Below are 27224 nucleotides of genomic sequence, written 5' to 3' on the forward strand. Positions count from 1 at the left end.
CCCAATACCTCGTTCAATCTCGTTACCGGAAAGTCACTTTACTTGTACCGTAATGCATGATCCCGTGACCAAACACTTGGTCACTTTGATCTCATTATGATGATGCATTACCGAGTGGGCCCAGAGATACCTCTCCGTCATACGGAGTGACAAATCCCAATCTCGATCCGTGTCAACCCAACAGATACTTTTGGAGATACCCGTAGTATACCTTTATAGTCACCCAGTTACGTTGTGACGTTTGGTACACCCAAAGCACTCCTACGGTATCCGGGAGTTTCACGATCTCATGGTCTAAGGAAAAGATACTTGACATTGTGAAAGCTCTAGCAAACGAACTACATGATCTTGTGCTATGCTTAGGATTGGGTCTTGTCCATCACATCATTCACCTAATTATGTGATCCCGTTATCAATGACATCCAATGTCCATAGTCAGGAAACCATGACTATCTGTTGATCAACGGGCTAGTCAACTAGAGGCTCACTAGGGACATATTGTGGTCTATGTATTCACACATGTATTACGATTTCCGGATAACACAATTATAGCATGAATAAAAGACAATTATCATGAACAAGGAAATATAATAATAATCCTTTTATTATTGCCTCTAGGGCATATTTCCAACAGTAGGTAGCTGTTGCCGCGCCCGAGCTATGTACGCCATCGACGATCTCGTGGCCGTAGCCATGGCCCTTGCCACGCTCGCTTGAGGCCTCCGTCGTGCTCCTGGTGCTTCGCTCGTCCTTCCCCGAGCCCCCTATCACCTACCCGGACGGCCTCCCGAATGTGCCGCCGCCTCTGCTCATCGCCGGCGTGGCCACGGTGACCAAATGGTCCAGTGCGTGCCACCATTGCGCTCACTGCAATGCATAGGCCTCGTATAGCCGCTTGGTTTGCCCGCAAACGCACCCCAGCCCCGATCCCGACGATGACTGAAGTACGGCATCCGCCTCGCCGCTCGCCATCGACGTTCCCGACCACCACAACTTCTACCACACCCCAGATCGCCTCGCCGTCGTCTTCTCATTCGAACGAGCCTGACCGCGCTAGAAACGGCGCCCTGTGCGAGTAACGCGACCACCTCCCGAGCACGTCGCCATCGTTTTTGGTCACCAGAGCTCTCTTTGGTGCCGACGCCAACGTGGATCCATGGTCCCGCCCCTGGGTCGCTGACCAGTGTGCCCTGGTGGCCCCGTTGGATGGTTTGACCTGTCAACATGTTGACTGGGCATCTCTGTGACACTGACATGTGGGCCCCACCACTTAATACACTAATTAAAATGTTTTTTATTAAAAGTAATTAGATTAGTCTAATGTCTTACTTACATATGGGGCCCATACCCCTAATTAGTTTTGTTAGATTAGTTAATTCACTATTATAGCCACTCTCACTGACCAGTGGGTCCCACTGGACCCACAGGTCAGGTTTGACCTGGTCAGCCGACCAGCTAGCTGCCGACGTCAACCTTGCATCATGCTGACGTCATTTCTCTTTTTCTGAATAATTCTATCAATTCAAATAATTTCAGAAAATGTTTAAATCTTTAAAAATTCATATAAAATAAACCGCAGCTCAGATCGAAATGGTTTATATATGAAAGTTGCTCAGAACGACAAGACGAGTCTAATCGTGTCGTCTGTTTCTATGTCGGAACCCTCTACCAAGGTGAACCCGTAACTTTTAGCCCGGTTCCGGTAGATGAATAGTGCATATACACCGGTTATTAAATCCAACTTTAATCCTAAAGTAACTAAATGACTTAGACATATCTTTAGGCAACCCTGCACTGTATGTTAGCGTAACATACTCCGTGTTGCATATGATTACTGTGTATTTATCTGTTTCTTCCCCCTCTTCTCTCTGATAGACTCGGAGACCTATGTTGTCCCTGTGATCGACTACATCACCGATGACACCACTGACGACCCTGCCTTTGCCGCTGAGCAACCAGGCAAGCTCCCCCTATTGATCATCCCGATATCACCCATTCCATTCTCTCATGATTGAATTAGATTTTGCTACTGTTATTGTTTGCTCCTATTCTGATGCATAGCCTGCTTTTGTAACCTGCTTATTGTTACCTACCTGCTTATCCTAAACTGCTTAGTATAGCACTACTGGAATCAGCTTCTTTGTCGTCCGCCACGGTGGACGGCAAAGGCACGGATGCTGGACGACTAAGCCCTTTGCCGTCACCCAGCGGACGGCAAACCATCCGGCTGAACACATACCAGCAAAGGCCTTCTTTGCCGTCTGCTTCGTAGAAACGGACGGCAAAGGTTTGTGCCGTCAGCCATCCGAGGCCAGCAGACGGCAACGACGACGGATGGCAGCGGTGTGGGGTGAGATCCATTAGGGGGTTAACGACGGTCTTTGCCGTCCGCTGATGGACGGCAAAGAGCTTAGCTAGGGCAGCACTGGGATGCTTCCACGTGGCCAGCTATGCCGTCGGCCAGCAGACGGCATAGATGGCCCTGTTTGCCAGGCCTATTTGGTCACTTTTGTCATCCCTTGCAGACGGCAAAATGACCAAATAGGCAGCCAGTGTTGCAAGTTTGGACAGGTGCCACGTGTCCTCTTTACCATCGGCTAGTGGACGGCAAAGAGCTTTGTCGTCAGCTAGCGGACGACAAAGAGCTTTGTCGTCAGCTAGCGGACGGCAAAGAGGCTACACATCCCCTGTTTTTATTTAAATCCAATTAATTAGTCATGGTTTCAAACACAGATATACATGCATACATATCCAACAGCATGTCCAACAACATATTTGATCAAATCCAACAACATAGTTCAACGAAGTCCAACATATGCATATATACATAACCACAAACAAGTTTCCAACAACATATCCATATAGACATACATATCCAAACAAGTTTTCATAAACAACAAGGAAGCACCAGAAGAATATTACACTCCATGAATCCAAGCCTTCCTCATGTAAAGCAAATCTGCAAATTGGGAAAGATGAAAGTTAGAAGAAGAAGTAGAAGAAGAAGAAGACTAGTTAGAAGAAGAAGACTGGTTAGAAGAAGAAGAAGAAGATTTTTTTTTCTCTTTCTTTTTCTCCTCTCCTCTTCTTAGAACTAAGCTAGGTAAAAAATGCTAAGTGTAGGTCATTTTGGAGCTTAGTAAGGTTATTATGTCATTTTCGAGGAAAATAAGCTAAGTCTATATCATTTTGGACGTAACAAAGATTATTATGCCATTTTTTGACCTAAGTATGTCATAAATGAACTGAATAAGCTAAGTATAGCTCATTTTTTATATAACTTAGGTAATTACGCCATTTAGAAGGAAAATAAGCTAAGTATCCATTTGTAAAGCAAAACATTAGAGAAAACTTACCCTCATCACAACAATTATGATGAAGATCGCAACTAAGGTAACAATTGATCCAATGGCATAATGATACCAAGCCTCATTATCAATGGCATATTTTCTAATCTTCTTAAGCTTCAGGCGCATTGCATCCATCTTCAAGCGCATTGCATTCATCTTCATCTTATGATCATCGATGACATCGGCAACATACAACTCCAATGTCATCTTCTCTTCTTCAATTCTTTTAATTTTTTCTTTCAAATACTCATTTTATTTTTCAACTAAATTTAACTTCTCGACAAGAGGGTCGGTTTCAAATTCCGGTTCACATACCTCCTAGATTAAAATATCTCTATGTCAACTTGATGGCCATAATTGTCATAAATGCGACATGCAACAAATAGTTATGAAAGAGAATTTACCACATCCGAATCATAAAGCGGGCGAGGGTCGACGGGGACGGAAATCAAGACCATGGCACTATGTATAAGAAACAATCATACAAAGTATGAAAATTATACATACCAACTATATAAATCATACAAAGTACAACATAAAAATTTGAATACCTAAGAATCACTATCGGTAATGACGTGCTCATCATCATTATTAATAAATGCATCATCATCATCACTATCGGTAATGACGTGCTCATCATCATCATTATTAAATGCATCATCATCATCACTATCGGTAATGACGTGATCATCATCATCATTAATAAATGCATCATCATGTGGAAGGCCACCTTTACATAATCGTTCAAGCATTGACATGTCATTTGCAGCAGTATCTTCTTCTTATTCCGGCTCTTCTTGTTCCGGCTCAGGGTCGGATTCACTATCGTTGTCTACTTCAAGACAACCAAACCGACTTGAGTTAGTTTGGGTGTTTCAACTTTCAACACTTAGCTTTCAATCATCATCTCTGAGGCTGCCAGACAAATTTGCAATGGTGTTCGACCGCCATCGACACCGAGAATTGTTGCTGCTGGACGCAGGACCCCTGTGTCACTTGTGGGACGTGGATGTATTATTCGACACCGACGGCCACATGTACCTCGCACTGATGATACTTACTATTTAGGGTACCATCGACACTGAGGAACCCCCTAATTAACCCCCTAATTCCCAATGGTGTTCGACCACCATCGATGCCGAGAACAGTCGATGGATGGTCGACACTACAAAAAAATACACTTCCATGATGATACGTGTTACAGTAGGTCGCGTTTTTTGTCATGCATGTACATCCATGATGATTTTATGACAAAATCAAGATAGTCATACCTGTGATGTCGTGGAAGTGTTCCATGACATTACCAAAATTATCATCACGGAAGTGTCCACTTCCATGACGATAAATCACGCGTCACAGAAGTGCTTTCGTCAAGGGTGACCGACACGTGGTATCCACCGTAACGGAATGCCGTTAAGCTATCGGGTCGGGGTTTGGATCCGATAACCTGTTAACAACCCCGACCAATGGGGATTTTCCACGTGTAAAATCATCATTGGCTGGAGGAGACACGTGTCAGCTCCACGTTGGCACATGTGTCACTCATCCAATGGGCAAGACATGCCTATGATATGTTGACACGTGGACCGGCCCATCAAGTTTAAATGGGCTGGCCCAACTAAAGGCCCACAAGATTTTGCGGACCATAATGGGCCGGCCCAGCTAAAGGCCCACGAGATTTTGCGGACCATAATGGGCTGGCCCAGCTAAAGGCCCACAAGATTTTGGGGGCCATAGTGTGCCGACCTAGGTAAAGGCCCACAAGATTTTTGTGTGCCATAATGGGCCGGCCCAGGTAAAGGCCCACAAGATTCTTGCAGATCATAATGGGCCGGCCCAGGTAAAGGCCCACGAGATTTTGCCGACATTAATGGGCCGGCCCAGCTGTAGGCCCACAAGATTTTGACAACCCTAGTAGGGCGGCCCATTAACTGGCTGCCATGTTTTGGGCCAAATGCCGGCCCATATTTGATCCGGTCCATTAATGGCCTGCCATGTTCCGGGCCTAATAATGGCCCATATGAGATCCGACCCATTAAAAGCCTACCACGTTCTGGGCCAAATTACGGCCCAGATCAGGTCCGGCCCTTTAAGAGGCTTTGGGCTAAATTATGGCCCATATCAGATTCGGCCCGTTAATTGGACGCTATGCTTTTGGGCCCACTTGCTAAAGGCCCATTTAGTAATTCGGCCTGATATAGTTTCGACATGTTAAGGGCCCTTTTAACATTTCGGTCCTATATTAATTTCGGCCCATTAAAAGCCCGTCATATAGTTGGGCCTAACTACGGCCCAATTTGCATCCAGCCTGCTCGTAGCCGATATCTGATTGGGCCAAATAAGGACCGAGACAGTTTTGGCCTGTTAAAAGCCCGTGATTTGATTCGCACAATCATGGGCCGAGGTCCATTTTGGGCTGCTGCCGGCCCGTGAGCTGTTCGGCACGTTTCAGGCCCAACTTACTTCTCAGCCTCCTAAAAGCCCATTGAGTTTTCTTGTGAAAAGAGGGCCAGGGGTTACTCGGTCTATTAAAGGGCCCAATCTACTAGTGGTCGGGTTTACTTTTGGCCTTTTAACGGACCAAGATGACGGGGCCCATGATGCGGATCATATACATCGTGATTGCATGACGGCCCGATTATGTACCGTTATTTTACGGTTTGGCCGGTTTACTGCGAAGACTGGATATATATACAGTAAAATAACTCCAGCATCATGAATAAGAAAAAACCTAGACTATACAATAAAGAAATTACGGCATATTACATCCACTGGGCATCAAAGTACGCCACTATGATAATAAAGCACAAGCAGACAATAGATTACATACACTGGGCATCAAAGATCGCCACCAGTTCAAATAAACACGCCGACAAAATAATATACAAAACCGACAGCACTTCAATAGAGTTCAAGAAAGGTTAGCCCTGCTGGGGAGCTGCAGCGCAAGCAGCTGAGCAAGCTGATGAGACTGCGCTTGTTCAACACTTATATCTTCCTCACTCTGAAAGATAAACAAGCAGATAGATGACAGGTTTTGCACATAAAAGTATCAGTGCTGACAATTCATCACATTTCTTACTAACGAATAAAGTGACATAGTATAAATTGCATTAACACAATATGGTATTGTTTAGGTCAAGACATGGCAGGAAATGACATTGTGAAGGAGTTGGCAGCTTCACGACACCACTGGATTACAGATCAAGAACTCATAAGTATCAATGGTTAGTGTGCTGTCAATTTATCCCATTTCAGATTGGCAAAAAAAGATATGGTTTATATAATAGTAGAATGATATGGCATTGTTCATAGTTAAGACATTGCAGAATATGACATTGTGTTGTAGTGGGTAGGTTCACCACACCACTGGATTACGGATCAAGAACAGAAGCATACATGCCGTGCAAAAGAAGATCACTTGCTCTGTATAGTTTAATTTACATGGTATGAAGAATGAACTTGGTTGTACAACTGAAAACTTAAATTGAGAAGGACAAACTTTTGTTTATGAACTACATAATAAACTTCAAACATGCAATTTGATGCAAAAACCACAAATAAACAACTGTTGCAGTCATGCCTAACCAAATATACACAACAAGGTTTGAAGGTTTGAGAAGGACAAACTTACATTATTGATGAAGACAGGCTCTATAAAGCCATTGTCCATGCTGATGGGGGGGCAATTCAAGAAGTTTACCACATAATCTTCTTCATAAGCATTGCCTTTATTCTACATTTTGTTAAGAGTAAATATAGATGTGATAATATACGAAAAAAGGAGAATATTTAAGATAAGATGAAGAGTGATGGTACATAACCAGGTAGCTATAAATGTAAGTGCAGCGATACAGGCAAATGGTACAGCCAAGAGCAATGCACAGCTAATCTTCTTCAGTACCAACCTTATGGTAAGAGTAAATATAGATCTGATGTGTAGAAAATGGAGGGCAAAGGAAAATAAGCTGCAGAGTGATGGTACATGAACAACTACCTGTCAATATAAGTGCACTGAAAAAGGACAGCATGTACTTACAAGAACAATGCAGAGCTAAAAAAATTCATTGGCATTGGATATATTCTACACTAATGTAACCATTCATACAGATCAGATAATTTGGAGCAAACACTTGGTAAGCAAGCTATCATGCATACTGCTGTCACATAATGAACCAGGTATGTATGCAAGTACAGTGATATAGGACAACAAGTACTAACAAGAGCAAAGCAGCGGGCAGCATATTTGCGATATCCTGTCGTTCTTTTCAAACCGGAATTCTTCTTCGAGCAGATTTCCTGCAAAAAAGATCCATAAGGCACATGCAAAAAAGTACAAGTTCAAATTGTCATGTGATTTCATAGACAGTACCTCATCCTGGGAACGAGACCAGTGCATAACAAGGTTTTTTCCATTCAATGTCTTCTAAATTTAGCACAGGAGACTTCACCAAAATTTGTTTATAGACTTGCCACCAAAGTGTGATTTCCTCAGGTAACACCGATACTGCTGCAATGCTTTCTTGAAAAGCACAAGCAAGCTTTGCTCGTCATGACTATCCAGATTGACCCTCGCCTAGTTACAACAATGTAATGTAAATCATTAATGTGTTCAATCAGCAGAAAACAGGAAAATAATAACCATGAATAATAGCACTTACATGTAAGTTGGACAGGAAGATGTGAAAATGGTGTTTGTCTTCATTATAATCTTCCCATGATGAGAATATATGCACATAGTCCCTAACAACATTGAAAGCATTGTCTTTTAAACTGGGAATAAATGAAATGGGGTTCCAATCTGCAGGAATTGGCCGTCTCTGTAGTTGGGATAGGTCTTCGGGCGGTGGACTTGCTGTACTTTTTGCTGGAGTGGGATTTTTCTGTGGTACGGCTGGTGCTATGGCAAATGAATTCAGTATACCTTTTGCTGGAGTGCAGGTCCTGTGTGGTGGGGCGAGTGGTGTGGCTAGTGAAGTATGGGTACAATCTGCTGGAGTCGGTCCTACATTTTGTGTCACTGGTTGTACAGCCAATATAAGTGGGGTGTTGTCTGATCTCTCCGGCACCACCACGTTTTTCAAGGACTTTGCTGGTGCTCCTTCAGGTTCGGAAATCAACCTCTTCCTTTTTGATGTCTGATGCACAAGAACAGCATTTGAGTGGAAAAACATGGTATGACGACAGATGGAATATGTATTGATAATGGATGGGCATGGCATCTCGACATATATGATGAGTAAACTAAGCAGATGGCGGTGCAACAAAGTAGAAGAAATGCAAGACAACATATGCAAGATACGTGCAATCAATAAAACCTTGCCAAATTAGAACAGGCACCTTGATGGGTGAATAGGACAGGCCATCTGCCTTTGACTCCTCGAGGTTAGAATAGTCATTAGGATCATATTCTGAACAAGAATCAACAAGTGGGGAGCGTATGAGTTTCATTGCATCTAGAATGGCACTCAATACCTTGGTGCCAATTTTGTAAGTCATTGCAGTGTTTAGCTTCAAGAGTAGACTGCTACTAGTGCGACACAAAGCAGCTACACAGATCATAGTGTAGATATAACGGGGAAAACCGTAAGCATCAGAGTAAAATCAGAAAAGTGGAACTTGCTGGAATATATGTGCTAGTACTGCCGATATGGCTAGAAAGGCTTCAGATAATAGTTCTCTTCAACTCAAGGTGCGGTACTGTTAATATCAGTGTAACTCTCAAAGGCGACACAACTCCCCACATTTCCTTGCTATTCTTATAGGATTCAAGTGGGCAGGTCAATACAAATTCTATTCCTATGTTTACAAAATCCTACAAATCAAAGAGGCTCACAGTGTCCATCACAACCGACCCTATAGACCTCTACACTGCAAATGTCCCTGCTCATATTCAGTACAAGGAACATACTGTACTACTATCATACTCCCTCCATTCCAAAATATAGGTCTTGGTAGAGATTTACACTATGGATCACATACAGATGTATCCAGATACATTTTAGAGTGTAGATTCACTCATTTTTCTCCATATTTAATCCATGGTGGAATCTATACAAAGACTTGTATTTAGGAACGGAGAGAGTACATATTAAAGAAGAACGGAAGAGGAACATGGTAAAGAAGAGCAAGCAGATTTTGGATAATAAAATGTTGGTTGCACAGTGCCCACACATGATGAACCAGAGCGCATTAAGAACGCAACTCCCAGCTGTCCCTCGACAATTTCAGGCGGTTGGATGAAGATCCTACGTCTCCTAACCCTTCTTCTTCCTTGTCTCTGATTCTTCCCATACAGAACACCGCATGGGCCGCCGGCCGGATCAGCGGCCCCCACCACCTGTGTTCCTCCGCCACCCCCACCCCCACCCGCGTCGAGTTTTCTTCATTTGGCGAGGCCCCACAACCACCCGAGCTCCTTCGTTCGCACCGGCCAACTCCGGCGAGCTCTGTAAAATTGACTAACCCAATTTTGAAATTTAGTCTACTATGATTTAACTAGTGTGGAATATAAAAGGGGAAAACCATAAGCATTGGGAGTATAGTGTTGAGCGTGCCATGGCGGATCTGAAGGAGCAAACTGGACAAAGGAAACTTTGCAACCAAGACGAGAAATCAGAGTAAAGCATTGGCGATCTATTTTCTTTCTATGATAAATAAGTTCAGCAGATACGAAAGAGTACCGCCTCTAGTGCGGCGCCGTGTATGCATCTATTGAGAATTTGACGATGCTGCGGTAGCGATGGCTGTCGGCGGCATGGAAGCAGATCTAGGAGGGTAGAAAGTGGCGGCGGGGCGCGGTGGACGAGACGGTCGTAGGAGCAGAGCCGGTAAGGTGGGCGAGGGCAGGGATGAAGCGAGAGGACAGGATGCAAGGATCCCGGTCCGAAGTCGTGGATGAGAGAGGTCGATCTCTTGTAATGGACGGCGGTGTCGGGGTATCAGCTCCGGCATGGTGGAGGAGGACGGAGGTGGATGGAGTGGCGGACATTAGCGGACGGAGGAGGCTGGGGTGGAGAGGGTGTTTTGGCGCCCACGGAGTACAAATGGGGAAAGGGAGGTAGAGAGGAAGGGGGAACCATGTATTCAGGGCGCACTTGTCTCAAATGTAAGGAAATTTACAAACTTAGCCCCCGTTTCAAATTTCCTACATCACAACAATATTAGTCGGTTGGGAATAGGACGGTAATCTCGCATACACTGAATATTTGCCGATGAGAGATTGTTTTTGGCGCCCACCATGTATGAATAGGAATCAGGGAGGGAGTCGATTTCGGCCGAGGACACACTGCGTTTTGGCGCCCACCGTGTATGAATCCGGGAGAGAGGTGGTTACGTCACGTTTGGGTGAAATTAAAAACCTAGCCCTATCGAAACCTATAGAAATCCAGCAGATAGGCTTTGCGTGGCAGGGATAGGCAGTAGTAATTTCCATCTCGTAGATTTTGATTTCGGGCGGTTACTGCGACTTTCCCCGCTTCGTTCAAATTTTGCAGAGTGCATGTTTACCATGCCAACTCAATTCGAATCCTGTTTGTATTCTAATTTTTCGGGCGGGTTCCATTTTCAATTGGAATTACATTCTATATACATCATTTTTTTATATATACTTTCAAAAGCACAACAAAGAATTCTGCTCCTTTATATGTAATATGATTTACAAATACAATGATTCAAAATCTTAAGGTAGAATTCAAATAAAATTAACCAAATTATGTTCTACTAAAATGTATGGATCAGTAATACCTACATATTAAATAACATAGATGTGCGTGAATTCATATGAGTATGCATGTTTGATAGATCAATTTTGGTTCGAGTATGGATTACATGTATCATCATCTCGAATTCAAATATTTGAATCCCTTTTATGTTCACTCCTTTCGCGCCCATCTCTCTCGCATGCATGCTCCTTCATGTAGCTATCACTCTCTTTTCTCCAGCTCACCCGCGCCCTCACTTCATGTTTCTCCTATCCTCGCAAACATGGTCTCTCGACGTCTCCCTTGAGAAGTGTCACACTCTCCCTATCATTATACATTACACGGTTTTCATTATCTCTCACGTCTCTACTGTTCTCTGGTATCACTCGGTACCTAAGCTTTCTTTTTCACCACCACACACAAAGTCTCCACTCGTCTTTCACTTTGTCTTTCTCTCTATGGGATTCTCTCACGCACCCTATATGTCTCTAGATATGACTCATACCACTAAAATTACTCTCTCTCTCTCTCCTCTAGACACAACATTTGTTGCAGTCTCCTTTTCGTCTCCATCCCAGACTGACATTATTCATTTGTTTACCGATCAGACAACCCCCCCTCTCTCTCTCACAGACACACACACGCAACTCCTGCTTCCACTCCCCTTCCCGACTACTGTTTCTCCCTCTCACACACAAAACTCTCGCTTTCGCACCCCGATTCGTATTTCTCTCACAAACATTTATCGACTAGCCTCTAGATAGGTTTATACACCCACACACTCGTGCTTCCACTCCCCTTCCCGACTACCGTCTCTCTCTCAAACGCATAAAACTCTCGCTTTCGCACCCCGACTTGTATTTCTCTCACAAACATTTATCGAGTATCCTCTAGACAGGTTTATACACCCGCACACTCGTGCTTCCACTATCGCATACATGTCTCTCTCCCGCTCCTTGTATCTATGTAGATTTTTATTCCCTTCTTGAGACACACCCTCTCGATCGTGCACACACACACTATCACCTCATTTTAAGCTGATACCTATCGCACACACACTCATGGTGTCTTTGTCACACATGCACTCCGTCCTCCTCCACTCCTCATCTCTCTCACACACACATGGGCTTTTTGCAACAACTAGCAAGATGCCCATGCGTTGCACGGAACATCAAGATGCATTTGTATGAGTAGTTTATCTTGTGGGGGGAAAGGATGAACGAGGGAAGGCCTTATTTCAAATGTGGAGAGGGGTGTGGGTATCTTTTTGCAAAATTGCCATAGTTTCCTTAATATCCATCAGATATAGATCGGACGGCCTACATTGCAGGATGGCAGGCACACGATCATCACCGACAATGCTTTTTATAAGAGTAGGGATAAAAAACAGAGTTGGTGATGATGGTGGGCCTGCCATCCTGCAATGTAGGTCATCCGATTTATATCTGATGGATAGGAAGGAAAATATGGCAATTTACCCGCACTCATCACCACATTTGCAAATAAGGCCTTCCCTCGTTCATCCTTTTCTCCCACAAGATCTTGATGTTCCATGCAACGCATGGGCATCTTGCTAGTAAGAGTAGAAATTAGACATATACCACTTCTCGAATCTTGAAACCAACAACATTCCTCCCTTATCTCATCAAAACCGCCAAAGGAATATATTTTGAGTGAAACATAACATATTTTTAGTGATATATGTATGTCAAAACTAGACTTTTTTTCTATCAGATCGGTGAATATGTATTAATCTACTTTGATCGTGTGGCAACGCATTGGCACATTGCTAGTAGTTATTATAATTTTTTGGACACCAGACAAATGGTGGAGTACATATACGAAGAGAAGAGGTGCACGCACGCAGTCGGCCTCTTGTTGTCTCGAACACATAGTGTTACGTAAAGGCGACGTTAACAAATAAACCCTAAAACCCTAGGTGCACGATTGCTGCATTCGCGGGTACCGGGTACGTGGTGGAGCACCTTTGTAGGAATAGTCAACTTGCGTGATAATTTGATCCGTAGGAGTTGATGGTCGCGACCACAGGTGAACGACTTGGAGGCGGTGGCTCGCCAGTTGCCACAGATCGAGTAGCCATGTTTAAAATATCACTTTTTTAGCGGGGTTAAGAGTTCCGATTTTCAATGGCGCGTTATAAGTACTAAGTAGTTTTTAGAACGATTGGTATGGAGCGAAAATGGAATTCATAGTACTACGTACCTCCTTGGCGTATGGTTGTATGGGTTTATGTTGCGGGATGTTGAACTTGGTAGTTCTAGGGCAAATAATTGTTGTAAATAATTATTATATTTCATTGTTCATGATAATTGTCTTTTATTCATGCTATAACTGTATTATCCGGAAATCGTAATACACGTGTGAATACATAGACCTCAATATGTCCCTAGTGAGCCTCTAGTTGACTAGCTCATTGTGATCAATAGATAGTCATGATTTCCTGGCTATGGACATTGGATGTCGTTGATAACGGGATCACATCATTAGGAGAATGATGTGATGGACAAGACCCAATCCTAAGCATAGCACAAAGGTCGTTTAGTTCGTTTGCTAGAGCTTTGCCAATGTCAAGTATCTCTTCCTTAGACCATGAGATCGTGTAAATCCCGGATACCGTAGGAGTGCCTTGGGTGTATCAAACGTCACAACGTAACTGGGTGACTATAAAGGTGCATTACAGGTATCTCCGAAAGTAGCTGTTGGGTTGACACGGATCGAGACTGGGATTTGTCACTCCGTATGACGGAGAGGTATCTCTGGGCCCACTCGGTAATGCATCATCATAATGAGCTCAAGGTGACCAAAGTGTTGGCCACGAGATCATGCATTACGGTACGAGTAAAGTGACTTGCCGGTAACGAGACTGAACAAGGTATTGGGATACCGACGATCGAGTCTCGGGCAAGTAACGTACCGATTGACAAAGGGAATTGTATACAGGGTTTGATCGAATCCTCGACATCGTGGTTCATCCGATGACAACATCGAGAAGCATGTGGGAGCCAACATGGGTATCCAGATCCCGCTGTTGGTTATTGACCGGAGAACGTCTCGGTCATGTCTACATGTCTCCCGAACCCGTAGGGTCTACACACTTAAGGTTCGATGACGCTAGGGTTATAAAGGAAGTTTGTATGTGGTTACCGAATGTTTTTCGGAGTCCCGGATGAGATCCCGGACGTCACGAGGAGTTCCGGAATGGTCCGGAGGTAAAGATTTATATATGGGAAGTCCTATTTTGGCCACCGGAAAATGTTCGGGATTTTTCGGTATTGTACCGGGAAGGTTCTAGAAGGTTCCGGAGTGGGGCCCACCTGCATGGGGGGACCCACATGAACGTGAGTAGTGGGGGAAAGGCCCCACACCCCTGGTCAAGGCGCACCAAGATCCCCCCTTAGAAGGAATAAGATCATATCCCGAAGGGATAAGATCAAGATCCCTAAAAAGGGGGGATAACAATCGGTGGGGAAGGAAATGATGGGATTTCTTTCCTCCCACCTTGGCCAACGCCCCAATGGACTTGGAGGGCAAGAAACCAGCCCCTCCACCCCTATATATAGTGGGGAGGCGCATGGGAGCTTAACACAAGCCAAGGCGCAGCCCCTCCTCTCCCCAACACCTCTCCTCCTCCGTATATGCTTGGCGAAGCCCTGTCGGAGTACTGCTGCACCAACTACACCACGCCGTCGTGCTTCCGTTGGAGCAATCTTCCTCAACCTCTCCTTCCCCCTTGCTAGATCAAGAAGGAGGAGACGTCTCCCGTCCCGTACGTGTGTTGAACGCGGAGGTGCTGTCCGTTCAGCACTTGGACATCGGTGATCCGAATCACGTTCGAGTACGACTCCATCATCACCATCCCCTTGGCTAGCTTCCGCTCGTGATCTACAAGTGGTATGTAGATGCAAACTCTCTCCCTTGACTCATTGCTTAGATGAACTCATAGATGGATCTTGGTCAAACCGTAGGAAAAATTTTAATTTTCTGCAACGTTCCCCAATAGTGGTATCAGAGCCAGGTTTATGCGTAGTTCTCTTTGCACGAGTAGAACACAATTTTGTTGTGGGCATGGATTTTGTCATCTTACTTGCCTCTACTAGTCTTTTCTTGCTTCGGCGGTATTGTGGGATGAAGCGGCCCGGACCAACCTTACATGTACGCTTACGTGAGACCGGTTCCACCGACTGACATGCACTAGTTGCATAAGGTGGCTGGCGGGTGTCTGTCTCTCCCACTTTAGTTGGAGCGGATTCGATGAAAAGGGCCCTTATGAAGCGTAAATAGAAGTTGACAAAATCACGTTGTGGTTATTCGTAGGTAAGAAAACGTTCTTGCTAGAACCCAATTGCAGCCACGTAAAATATGCAACAACAATTAGAGGACGTCTAACTTGTTTTTGCAGCGATTGATCATGTGATGTGATATGGCCAGAAGTTGTGATGAATGATGAATTGTGATGTATGAGATCATGTTCTTTGTAATAGGATTCACGACTTGCATGTCGATGAGTATGACAACCGGCAGGAGCCATAGGAGTTGTCTTTATTTTTTGTATGACCTGCGTGTCATTGAAGAACGCCATGTAACTCACTTTACTTTATTGCTAAACGCGTTAGCCATAGAAGTAGAAGTAGTCGTTGGCGTGACAACTTCATGAAGACACGATGATGGAGATCATGATGATGGAGATCATGGTGTCAAGCCGGTGACAAGATGATCATGGAGCCCCGAAGATGAAGATCAATGGAGCTATATGATATTGGCCATATCATGTCACAACTATATAATTGCATGTGATGTTTATTATGTTTATGCATCTTGTTTACTTAGGACGACGGTAGTAAATAAGATGATCCCTTACAAAAATTTCAAGAAGTGTTCTCCCCTAACTGTGCACCGTTGCTACAGTTCGTCGCTTCTAAGCACCACGTGATGATCGGGTGTGATGGATTCTTACGTTCACATACAACGGGTGTAAGACAGTTTTACACAGCAAAAACACTTAGGGTTAACTTGACGAGCCTAGCATGTGCAGACATGGCCTCGGAACACGGAGACCGAAAGGTCGAACACGAGTCGTATGGAAGATACGATCAACATGAGAATGTTCACCGACGATGACTAGTCCGTCTCACGTGATGATCGGACACGGCCTAGTCGACTCGGATCGTGTAACACTTAGATGACTAAAGGGATGTCTAATCTGAGTGGGAGTTCATAATTTGATTAGAACTTAATTATCATGAACTTAGTCTAAAACCTTTGCAAATATGTCTTGTAGATCAAATGGCCAACGCTCATGTCAACATGAACTTCAACGCGTTCCTAGAGAAAACCAAGCTGAAAGATGATGGCAGCAACTATACGGACCGGGTCCGGAACCTGAGGATCATCCTCATAGCTGCCAGGAAACAATATGTCCTAGAAGGACCGCTAGGTGACGCTCCCGTCCCAGAGAACCAAGACATTATGAATGCTTGGCAAACTCGCGCTGATGATTACTCCCTCGTTCAGTGCGGCATGCTTTACAGCTTAGAACCGGGGCTCCAAAAGCGTTTTGAGCATCACAGAGCATATGAGATGTTCGAAGAGCTGAAACTAGTTTTCCAAGCTCATGCCCGGTCGAGAGATATGATGTCTCCGACAAGTTCTACAGTTGTAAGATGGAGGAAAACAGTTCTGTCAGTGAGCACATCTGAAGATGTCTGGGTTGCACAACCGTATGACCCAGCTGAACATTAACCTCCCAGATGAGGCGGTCATTGACAGAATCCTCCAGTCGCTCCCACCAAGCTACAAGAGCTTTGTGATGAACTACAACATGCAGGGGATGGAAAAGACCATTCCTGAAGTGTTCTCGATGCTGAAGTCAGCAGAGGCTGAAATCAAGAAAGAACATCAAGTGTTGATGGTCAATAAGACCACTAAGTTCAAGAAGGGCAAGGGTAAGAAGAACTTCAAGAAGGACGGCAAGGAGGTTGCCGCGCCTGGTAAGCCAGTTACCGGGAAGAAGTCAAAGAATGGACCTAAGCCTGAGACTGAGTGCTTTTATTGCAAGGGGAAGGGTCACTGGAAGCGGAACTGCCCCAAATACTTAGCAGATAAGAAGGCCGGCAAAACCAAAGGTATATTTGATATACATGTAATTGATGTGTACCTTACCAGTACTCGTAGTAACTCCTGGGTATTTGATACCGGTGCCGTTGCTCATATTTGTAACTCACAGCAGGAGCTGCGGAATAAACGGAGACTGGCGAAGGACGAGGTGACGATGCGCGTCGGGAATGGTTCCAGAGTCGATGTGATCGCCGTCGGCACGCTGCCTCTACATTTACCTACGGGATTAGTTTTGAACCTTAATAATTGTTATTTAGTGCCAAGTTTGAGCATGAACATTGTATCTGGATCTCGTTTAATACGAGATGGCTACTCATTTAAGTCTGAGAATAATGGTTGTTCGATTTATATGAGAGATATGTTTTATGGTCATGCTCCGATGGTCAATGGTTTATTCTTAATGAATCTCGAGCGTAATATTACACATGTTCATAGTGTAGATGCCAAAAGATGTAAAGTTGATAACGATAGTCCCACATACTTGTGGCACTGCCGCCTTGGTCACATTGGTGTCAAGCGCATGAAGAAGCTCCATGCCGATGGACTTTTAGAGTCTCTTGATTATGAATCGTTTGACACGTGCGAACCATGCCTCATGGGCAAGATGACCAAGACTCCGTTCTCCGGAACAATGGAGCGAGCAACCAACTTATTGGAAATCATACATACCGATGTGTGCGGTCCAATGAGCGTTGAGGCTCGCGGAGGATATCGTTATGTTCTCACTCTCACTGATGACTTAAGTAGATATGGGTATGTCTACTTAATGAAACACAAGTCTGAGACCTTTGAAAAGTTCAAGGAATTTCAGAATGAGGTGGAGAATCAACGTGACCGAAAGATAAAGTGCCTACGATCAGATCGTGGAGGAGAATATTTAAGTCACGAATTTGGCACACACTTAAGGAAATGTGGAATCGTTTCACAACTCACGCCGCCTGGAACACCTCAGCGAAACGGTGTGTCCGAACGTCGTAATCGCACTCTATTGGATATGGTGCGGTCTATGATGTCTCTTACTGATTTACCGCTATCATTTTGGGGATACGCTCTAGAGACAGCTACATTCACTTTAAATAGGGCACCGTCTAAATCCATTGAAACGACACCGTATGAATTATGGTTTGGGAAGAAACCTAAGCTGTCGTTTCTAAAAGTTTGGGGATGCGATGCTTATGTCAAGAAACTTCAACCTGAAAAGCTCGAACCCAAGTCGGAAAAATGCGTCTTCATAGGATACCCTAAGGAAACCATTGGGTATACCTTCTACCTTAGATCCGAAGACAAGATCTTTGTTGCCAAGAACGGATCCTTTCTTGAAAAAGAGTTTCTCTTGAAAGGAGTAAGTGGGAGGAAAGTAGAACTCGATGAAGTACTACCTCTTGAACCGGAAAGTAGTGCAGCTCAGGAAAATGTTCCTGTGATGCCTACACCAACTGGAAGAGGAAATTAATGATGATGATCAAGGTACTTCGGATCAAGTTGCTACTGAACTTCGTAGGTCCACAAGGACACGTTCCGCACCAGAGTGGTACGGCAACCCCGTCCTGGAAATCATGTTGTTAGACAACGGTGAACCTTCGAACTATGAAGAAGCGATGGCGGGCCCAGATTCCAACAAATGGCTTGAAGCCATGAAATCCGAGATAGAATCCATGTATGAAAACAAAGTATGGACTTTGACAGACTTGCCCGATGATCGGCGAGCGATAGAAAACAAATGGATCTTTAAGAAGAAGACAGACGCGGATGGTAATGTCACCATCTATAAAGCTCGACTTGTCGCTAAGGGTTATCGACAGGTTCAAGGGATTGACTACGACGAGACATTCTCTCCCGTAGCGAAGCTAAAGTCCGTCCGAATCATGTTAGCAATTGCCGCATACTATGATTATGAGATATGGCAGATGGACGTCAAAACAGCATTCCTTAACGGGCATCTTAAGGAAGAACTGTATATGATGCAGCCGGAAGGTTTTGTCGATCCTAAGAACGCTAACAAAGTATGCAAGCTCCAGCGATCCATTTATGGGCTGGTGCAAGCATCTCGGAGTTGGAATATTCGCTTTGATGAGATGATCAAAGCGTTTGGGTTTATGCAGACTTATGGAGAAGCCTGCGTTTACAAGAAAGTGAGTGGGAGCTCTGTAGCATTTCTCATATTATATGTAGATGACATACTCTTGATGGGAAATAATATAGAATTTCTGGACAGCATTAAGGCCTACTTGAATAAGTGTTTTTCAATGAAGGACCTTGGAGAAGCTGCTTACATATTAGGCATCAAGATCTATAGAGATAGATCGAGACGCCTCATAGGTCTTTCACAAAGCACATACCTTGATAAGATTTTGAAGAGGTTCAAAATGGATCAGTCCAAGAAGGGGTTCTTGCCTATGTTACAAGGTGTGAGATTGAGCTCGGCTCAGTCACCGACCACGGCAAAAGATAAAGAAGAGATGAGTGTCATCCCCTATGCTTCAGCCATAGGATCTATTATGTATGCCATGCTGTGTACCAGACCTGATGTAAACCTTGCCATGAGTTTGGTAGCTAGATACCAAAGTAATCCCGGCAAGGAACACTGGACAGCAGTCAAGAATATCCTGAAGTACCTGAAAAGGACAAAGGACATGTTTCTCGTTTATGGAGGAGACGAAGAGCTTGTCGTAAAGGGTTACGTCGACGCTAGCTTCGACTCAGATCCGGATGACTCTAAGTCACAAACCGGATACGTGTATATGTTGAATGGTGGAGCAGTAAGCTGGTGCAGCTGCAAGCAGAGCGTCGTGGCGGGATCTACGTGTGAAGCGGAGTACATGGCAGCCTCGGAGGCAGCGCATGAAGCGATTTGGGTGAAGGAGTTCATCACCGACCTAGGAGTCATACCCAATGCGTCGGGGCCAATCAAACTCTTCTGTGACAACACTGGAGCTATTGCCCTTGCCAAGGAGCCCAGGTTTCACAAGAAGACCAGGCACATCAAGCGTCGTTTCAACTCCATCCGTGAAAATGTTCAAGATGGAGACATAGAAATTTGCAAAGTACATACGGATCTGAATGTCGCAGATCCGTTGACTAAACCTCTCTCGCGAGCTAAACATGATCAACACCAGAACTCTATGGGTGTTCGATTCATCACAATGTAACTAGATTGGTGACTCTAGTGCAAGTGGGAGACTGTTGGAAATATGCCCTAGAGGCAATAATAAAAGTATTATTATATTTCATTGTTCATGATAATTGTCTTTTATTCATGCTATAATTGTATTATCCGGAAATCGTAATACACGTGTGAATACATAGACCTCAATATGTCCCTAGTGAGCCTCTAGTTGACTAGCTCGTTGTGATCAACAGATAGTCATGATTTCCTGGCTATGGACATTGGATGTCGTTGATAACGGGATCACATCATTAGGAGAATGATGTGATGGACAAGACCCAATCCTAAGCATAGCACAAAGGTCGTTTAGTTCGTTTGCTAGAGCTTTGCCAATGTCAAGTATCTCTTCCTTAGACCATGAGATCGTGTAACTCCCGGATACCGTAGGAGTGCCTTGGGTGTATCAAACGTCACAACGTAACTGGGTGACTATAAAGGTGCATTACAGGTATCTCCGAAAGTAGTTGTTGGGTTGACACGGATCGAGACTGGGATTTGTCACTCCGTATGACGGAGAGGTATCTCTGGGCCCACTCGGTAATGCATCATCATAATGAGCTCAAGGTGACCAAAGTGTTGGCCACGAGATCATGCATTACGGTACGAGTAAAGTGACTTGCCGGTAACGAGACTGAACAAGGTATTGGGATACCGACGATCGAGTCTCGGGCAAGTAACGTACCGATTGACAAAGGGAATTGTATACAGGGTTTGATCGAATCCTCGACATCGTGGTTCATCCAATGACAACATCGAGAAGCATGTGGGAGCCAACATGGGTATCCAGATCCCGCTGTTGGTTATTGACCGGAGAACGTCTCGGTCATGTCTACATGTCTCCCGAACCCGTAGGGTCTACACACTTAAGGTTCGATGACGCTAGGGTTATAAAGGAAGTTTGTATGTGGTTACCGAATGTTGTTCGGAGTCCCGGATGAGATCCCGGACGTCACGAGGAGTTCCGGAATGGTCCGGAGGTAAAGATTTATATATGGGAAGTCCTATTTTGGCCACCGGAAAATGTTCGGGATTTTTCGGTATTGTACCGGGAAGGTTCTAGAAGGTTCCGGAGTGGGGCCCACCTGCATGGGGGGACCCACATGAACGTGAGTAGTGGGGGAAAGGCCCCACACCCCTGGTCAAGGCGCACCAAGATCCCCCCTTAGAAGGAATAAGATCATATCCCGAAGGGATAAGATCAAGATCCCTAAAAAGGGGGGATAACAATCGGTGGGGAAGGAAATGATGGGATTTCTTTCCTCCCACCTTGGCCAACGCCCCAATGGACTTGGAGGGCAAGAAACCAGCCCCTCCACCCCTATATATAGTGGGGAGGCGCATGGGAGCTTAACACAAGCCAAGGCGCAGCCCCTCCCCTCCCCAACACCTCTCCTCCTCCGTATATGCTTGGCGAAGCCCTGTCGGAGTACTGCTGCACCAACTACACCACGCCGTCGTGCTGCCGTTGGAGCAATCTTCCTCAACCTCTCCTTCCCCCTTGCTGGATCAAGAAGGAGGAGACGTCTCCCGTCCCGTACGTGTGTTGAACGCGGAGGTGCTGTCCGTTCAGCACTTGGACATCGGTGATCCGAATCACGTTCGAGTACGACTCCATCATTACCATCCCCTTCGCTAGCTTCCGCTCGTGATCTACAAGTGGTATGTAGATGCAAACTCTCTCCCTTGAGTCGTTGCTTAGATGAACTCATAGATGGATCTTGGTGAAACTGTAGGAAAAATTTTAATTTTCTGCAACGTTCCCCAACAATAATATGGTTTAGATTTAGATGCTGGTTTTCAGTAATGAAAATAGGAAAGGGGAAACCCTTCTTTGATTTAAAAAAACTACTACCTCCATTCTAGTTTACTAGTCCCCATCGTATTTTGGGTCAAAGTTTGTCCACAAATTTTACTTGTAAAATGTGAATAGAAAACAAGACTTTGTTATACCCAAACAAAAAAAGGACTGGAGGGAGTGATTGCTCTGACACGGACGCGACCTCTCATAGCGCAGGCATTGAACCGGCGCGCCGGCCAAGAGGGCCCCACTCGCTGCAGGCCCGGCTAAGCATGCCTCCTCGCCGCGTGCAACCAGCTTAAGACTGCTTTGTCTGTTATTGTTTGGAAAGTAATTGTTGTTATTACATGACCCGAAAAATATATTTTGTGCCACATATGTAGATGCACGGACATCACAATAGGCATGCTGACTGGATAAACATTTGAACCTAGCTATTATGAAGGAAATTTTGTATTGACAACAGTTTTAGATAGCAGGAGACGCCTAGCCTGCTCTGCCTCTCCTAGCTTATTTCTGGCTTCTTCCATCTCCTCTTTGGCTTGGGTGAAGAGAGCATCTGATTGCTCTTTTCGCTTCTTCAGGAACTCAGCTACATTCTCAAGGGCTCCTGCACGCTTTCTTTCAGCCTTTACTAGAGTCACGAGGACATGAACAGCTGACGGCTCCACCTGGCTTGTGTGTAATCCAGCATCATCTGGGAATTTGCACCTTGTGTCTAATCCAGCATCATTAGGGAACTGGCACCTTGTGTGTAATCGATCTCATTTTGGAAACATGATCTCGAGGTTGACCATACTTCCCTCCTCGCAAGAACTGCATCCTGACATGAAGTTACTTCTTTTTTAAATCAATACTCAGAGCAACCCAGATCCATTTAGTAGAAGCCAGATAAACAGAACTCGGAGAAGTGAATTCAAAAGAAAAAAAATATAAAAATACACTAAAAGGTGAGAACACCCACTTCCTACATCAAGCTAAAAATGAAAGCATTAGGACGATTAAGACTCTTCTTATTACACATCGAAGAACACCAGGCTTAAGAGAAACAGAAACTACAACATATACACATCGAAGAACATGAGGCTAAATGAAAGTAATTGAAAGGGTGTTACTTACCAAAGCTCGTTTTACAGGTTCGGTGCAACTCCTCTTTAACTTGCCACGCTGTTTGAAGATGTCCCCAATATCCCGTGTTTGGTCTTCATTGCTACTCTGCATGTTCGCGCTCATGGTTTTAAACTCAACATGACAAGAAAAATATACTACTAGTAATACTCACGCATCTTGTGGGCAACATTAAAGCACTCGTCTTCCATCTTAGAGCATCTCCAACAGAATCGCAATGCGTGGCGCTTTAAAAAAGCATTTACAGTGTTGAGATCGAGAAGTAGAGAGACTAGAGAGTAGGGGATAGTTCTCAGCATTGATAGATAAAAAAATAGATAATTCAACTACTCCTCGTCGTCCGACTCCTCCTCGGTGATGTCCTCCTCTGATGTCTGACTGTAGGCGTGAAGATACCGATCATCGTCGGATTCCCAGGGCGACGCTGCTCCTAGCCTCATGTTGAATTGAGCGTCCGCTTTTTGCCTACGCTTGTCCTCTCGATAGGCGGCTCGCTCCGCCCTCCTCTTATCCCTCTCCGCCCTCCTTTGCGCATAGAACTCGCGCTCGTTGATGATGTCCTACGGGAAGTGTTGGCGCCACAGCGCCATGGCTTCCTCGTCCATCTTGGTGATGCCGAGACGGTGCTCCCGCCTCCGGTTGTCGCGACGATCCTCGTCGGTGCTAAGCCGCGGCAGAGGCGCAAGCTCCTGCACCCGCTCCCACGTCGGCATGTTGGGGAAGTTCAATGTTTTATGAGGCCACCGGAGGCGCCACGCCATCGCGTCGTACGCGCGGGCGGCCTCGTTGGCGGTGTCTAAATTGCCGAGGCGGAGGCGCATCCCGAGGAACCGGATCTCGGCGGAGAAGCCGTCGGAGGGGCGCGCGCGGACGCCGCGGTATCCCCAAGTTTCCCGGCGATGCGTCGGCGAGGCGATAAAGAGCGGGGAGAGAGCGGTGGCGAGGAACAGAGCGGGGATAGAGCGGTGGAAAGGCACAAAGCAGTGGGAGGGCGCGCTGGACGCCGCGCGCCAAAACTAGCGCACACCCGACCGCTTTTCCCCGCGCGCGCGCGATCCTTTCCCGATGTCTCTGCTATCTCTACTCTCTTCTCTACTGTTATATTTATTTTATATTTTAATATTTATCTCTACTTCTCTATTGTCTACTTTTTTTCTCTTCTCTTATAAAAAATAGAGTTGGTGATGATGGTGTGCCTGCCATCCTGCAATATAAGTTGTCCGATTTATATCTGACGGATAGGAAGGAAACAATGGAAATTTCGCAAAACGATACCCACACCCCTCTCCACATTTGCAAATAAGGCCTTCCCTCGTTCATCCTTTTCTCCCACAAGATAAACTACTCATACAAATGCATCTTGATGCGTGCAACGCATGGGCATCTTGCTAGTTCTAAAAAACTTTCCATCATTTGCCACACTACTGGTTGCAAATGAAAAACCTACCCAAGCACAGCGCGATACAGGAGCGACGCATAATTACAAGCTGATATTCTGTTCGACAATGGAGGCTATAATCAATTACTTTTACGGGAACAATAGCACCGAGGAAATTTGAAGGGTAGGTATGAACAAAATTGGAACTGTAGACGTACTGCTAAGTGATTCAATACACACATTACCAATCGAGGAGGAGAACGATGGTCACGGTGGCCTCTGTGAGTCATGGTCGGCAACGGGAGTCAGATCATTGTCCATGACGGTGGTGCTTCTGCGCTTGGCGTCGGCTTCCGGGAAGCAGATCAGAGACCGTGGAAGACGATGCCGGGGAAGAGGCTCCGTGTACGAAGACGACGGTGGACCAGCTCCAGTGCGGCGTACCAGGTCATCGATGAGGCAGATGCGCTACGGTGGACGAGTGCGCCGATGTAAAGGGGATGAGCACGAAGGCTGCGGTGCCGTGGAGAAGTCTATTTTGCGGTGGGGATAGAAAATGGGGAGTATTCAGGTGTAATACTCTGGGTGCCGGGGTGGGGTTGGCTAGGTAGGGTGAACCTGAATTTACAAAAACAGCCCCCTACTAAGCGTCATCCATAGGCCTGTTCCGAAGGCTATGATGGTAACATCCCACTGCTCGAATCAGGGTCACGGAAGATTTTCTCGCCGACCTCAAAATTTTGTGACACTGAGCTCCCGTGTGGCGTGTTGAATGATTCGGCTAAGGGGGTGTTTGGTTCCAGAGACTTTTTTGTGTTGGGACTAAAAAAAGTCCCTAGCAAACCAAACAGGGGGGGGGACTTTTTTGGGACTTTTTGCTAAAAGTCCTTAGAAGCACCTCCTTGAGAGTCTTTTTCAAAAAGTCCCAGGGACTAGAAAAAGTCTTAGGACTAGAGAACCAAACACCACCTAAGCAACTAGCGAGTAGTACTAGTAAACTCTGCATATTAGGTTTGACCGAAGTCAAACTTCGTAAAGTTTGACCAAGTTTATAGAAAAATATAAACATTTACCATAACAAATATGTATGATGTGAAAGTACATTCAATAATGAATCTAATGGTATTTATTAGTTATTGTATATGTTAATATGTTTAGTTATAAGCTTTCTAAGAGTTTACAAAACTTGACTTTGACCAATGCTAATACGCGGACTTAAGTAAAAATGGAGGGAGTACACATTTGTTTTCTTAGTTTGTAGTGAACTAATCATTTGTTGAAATTGTGAAATAATTATATTAGGCTATACAATTCAATAGTTACAATCATTGTCGACTGTCACGCCCAATATGCGATACTATCCTAAAGAGACACAAAGGTCCCACCAAGGATAGAACCACATATTGATACACTTTTGCAAGGTGGATATCGTTACATCAACATAACATAATAGATGGGGATACATACAAAAGGCATACAATGCCACATGAATACAATATCACACTACATAAGAGCAATAACCGACTACGGATGAAACACAAACAGAAACTTGAACGACATCCACCCTGCTAGCCCAGGCTGCCGACCTGGAACCTATCCCCGGATCGAAGAAGAAGCAGAAGAAGAACTCCAAAACAAGCAAACATCGCTCTTGCATCATGATCATCGCATAACCTGTACCTGCAACTGTTGTTGTAGTAATCTGTGAGCCACGAGGACTCAGCAATCCCATTACCATGGGTATCAAGACTAGCAAAGCTTAAAGGGTAAGGAAGGGGTAAAGTGGTGAGATTGCAGCAGCGACTAAGCATGATATGGTGGCTAACATACGCAAATAAGAGCGAGAAGAGAAGCAAAGCAACAGTCGTGAAGCTAGCAATGATCAAGAAGTGATCCTGAACTCCTACTTACGTCAAACATAACCCAAAACCGTGTTCACTTCCCAGACTCCGCCGAAAAGAGACCATCACGGCTACACACACGGTTGATGCGTTTTAATTTCGAATCTGGTGTCAAGTTATCTACAACCGGACATTAACAAATTCCCATCTGCCACATAACCGCGGGCACGGCTCTCAAAAGTTTATACCCTGCAGGGGTGTCCCAACTTAGCCCATTATAAGCTCTCGCGGTCAACAAAGGATATTCCTTCTCCCAAGAAGACCCGATTAGTCTCGGAATCCCGGTTTACAAGACATTTCGATAATGGTAAAACAAGTCCAGCAAAGCCGCCCGATGTGCCGACAATCCTGATAGGAGTTGCACATATCTCGTTCTCAGGGCAACACCGGATGAGACTAGCTACGAGTAAAACCAGCCCTCAAGTTTCCCCGAGGTGGCCCCACAGGCAGCTCAGTTCGGACCAGCACTTAGAGAAGCACTGGCCCCGGGGGAGGGGGGGCTAAAATAAAGATGACCCTTGGGTTGGCTGACCCAAGGGAAGGGTATAGGTGGTAGTGAGGCAAATGGTAAAACCAAGGTTGGGCCTTGCTGGAGGAGTTTTATTCAAAGCGAACTGTCAAGGGGGTCCCATAAATCACCCAACCGCGTAAGGAATGCAAAATCA

Source organism: Triticum aestivum, chromosome 7B (genome assembly GCF_018294505.1).
Source record: "Triticum aestivum cultivar Chinese Spring chromosome 7B, IWGSC CS RefSeq v2.1, whole genome shotgun sequence".
In the NCBI taxonomy this organism is placed as follows: domain Eukaryota; kingdom Viridiplantae; phylum Streptophyta; class Magnoliopsida; order Poales; family Poaceae; genus Triticum; species Triticum aestivum.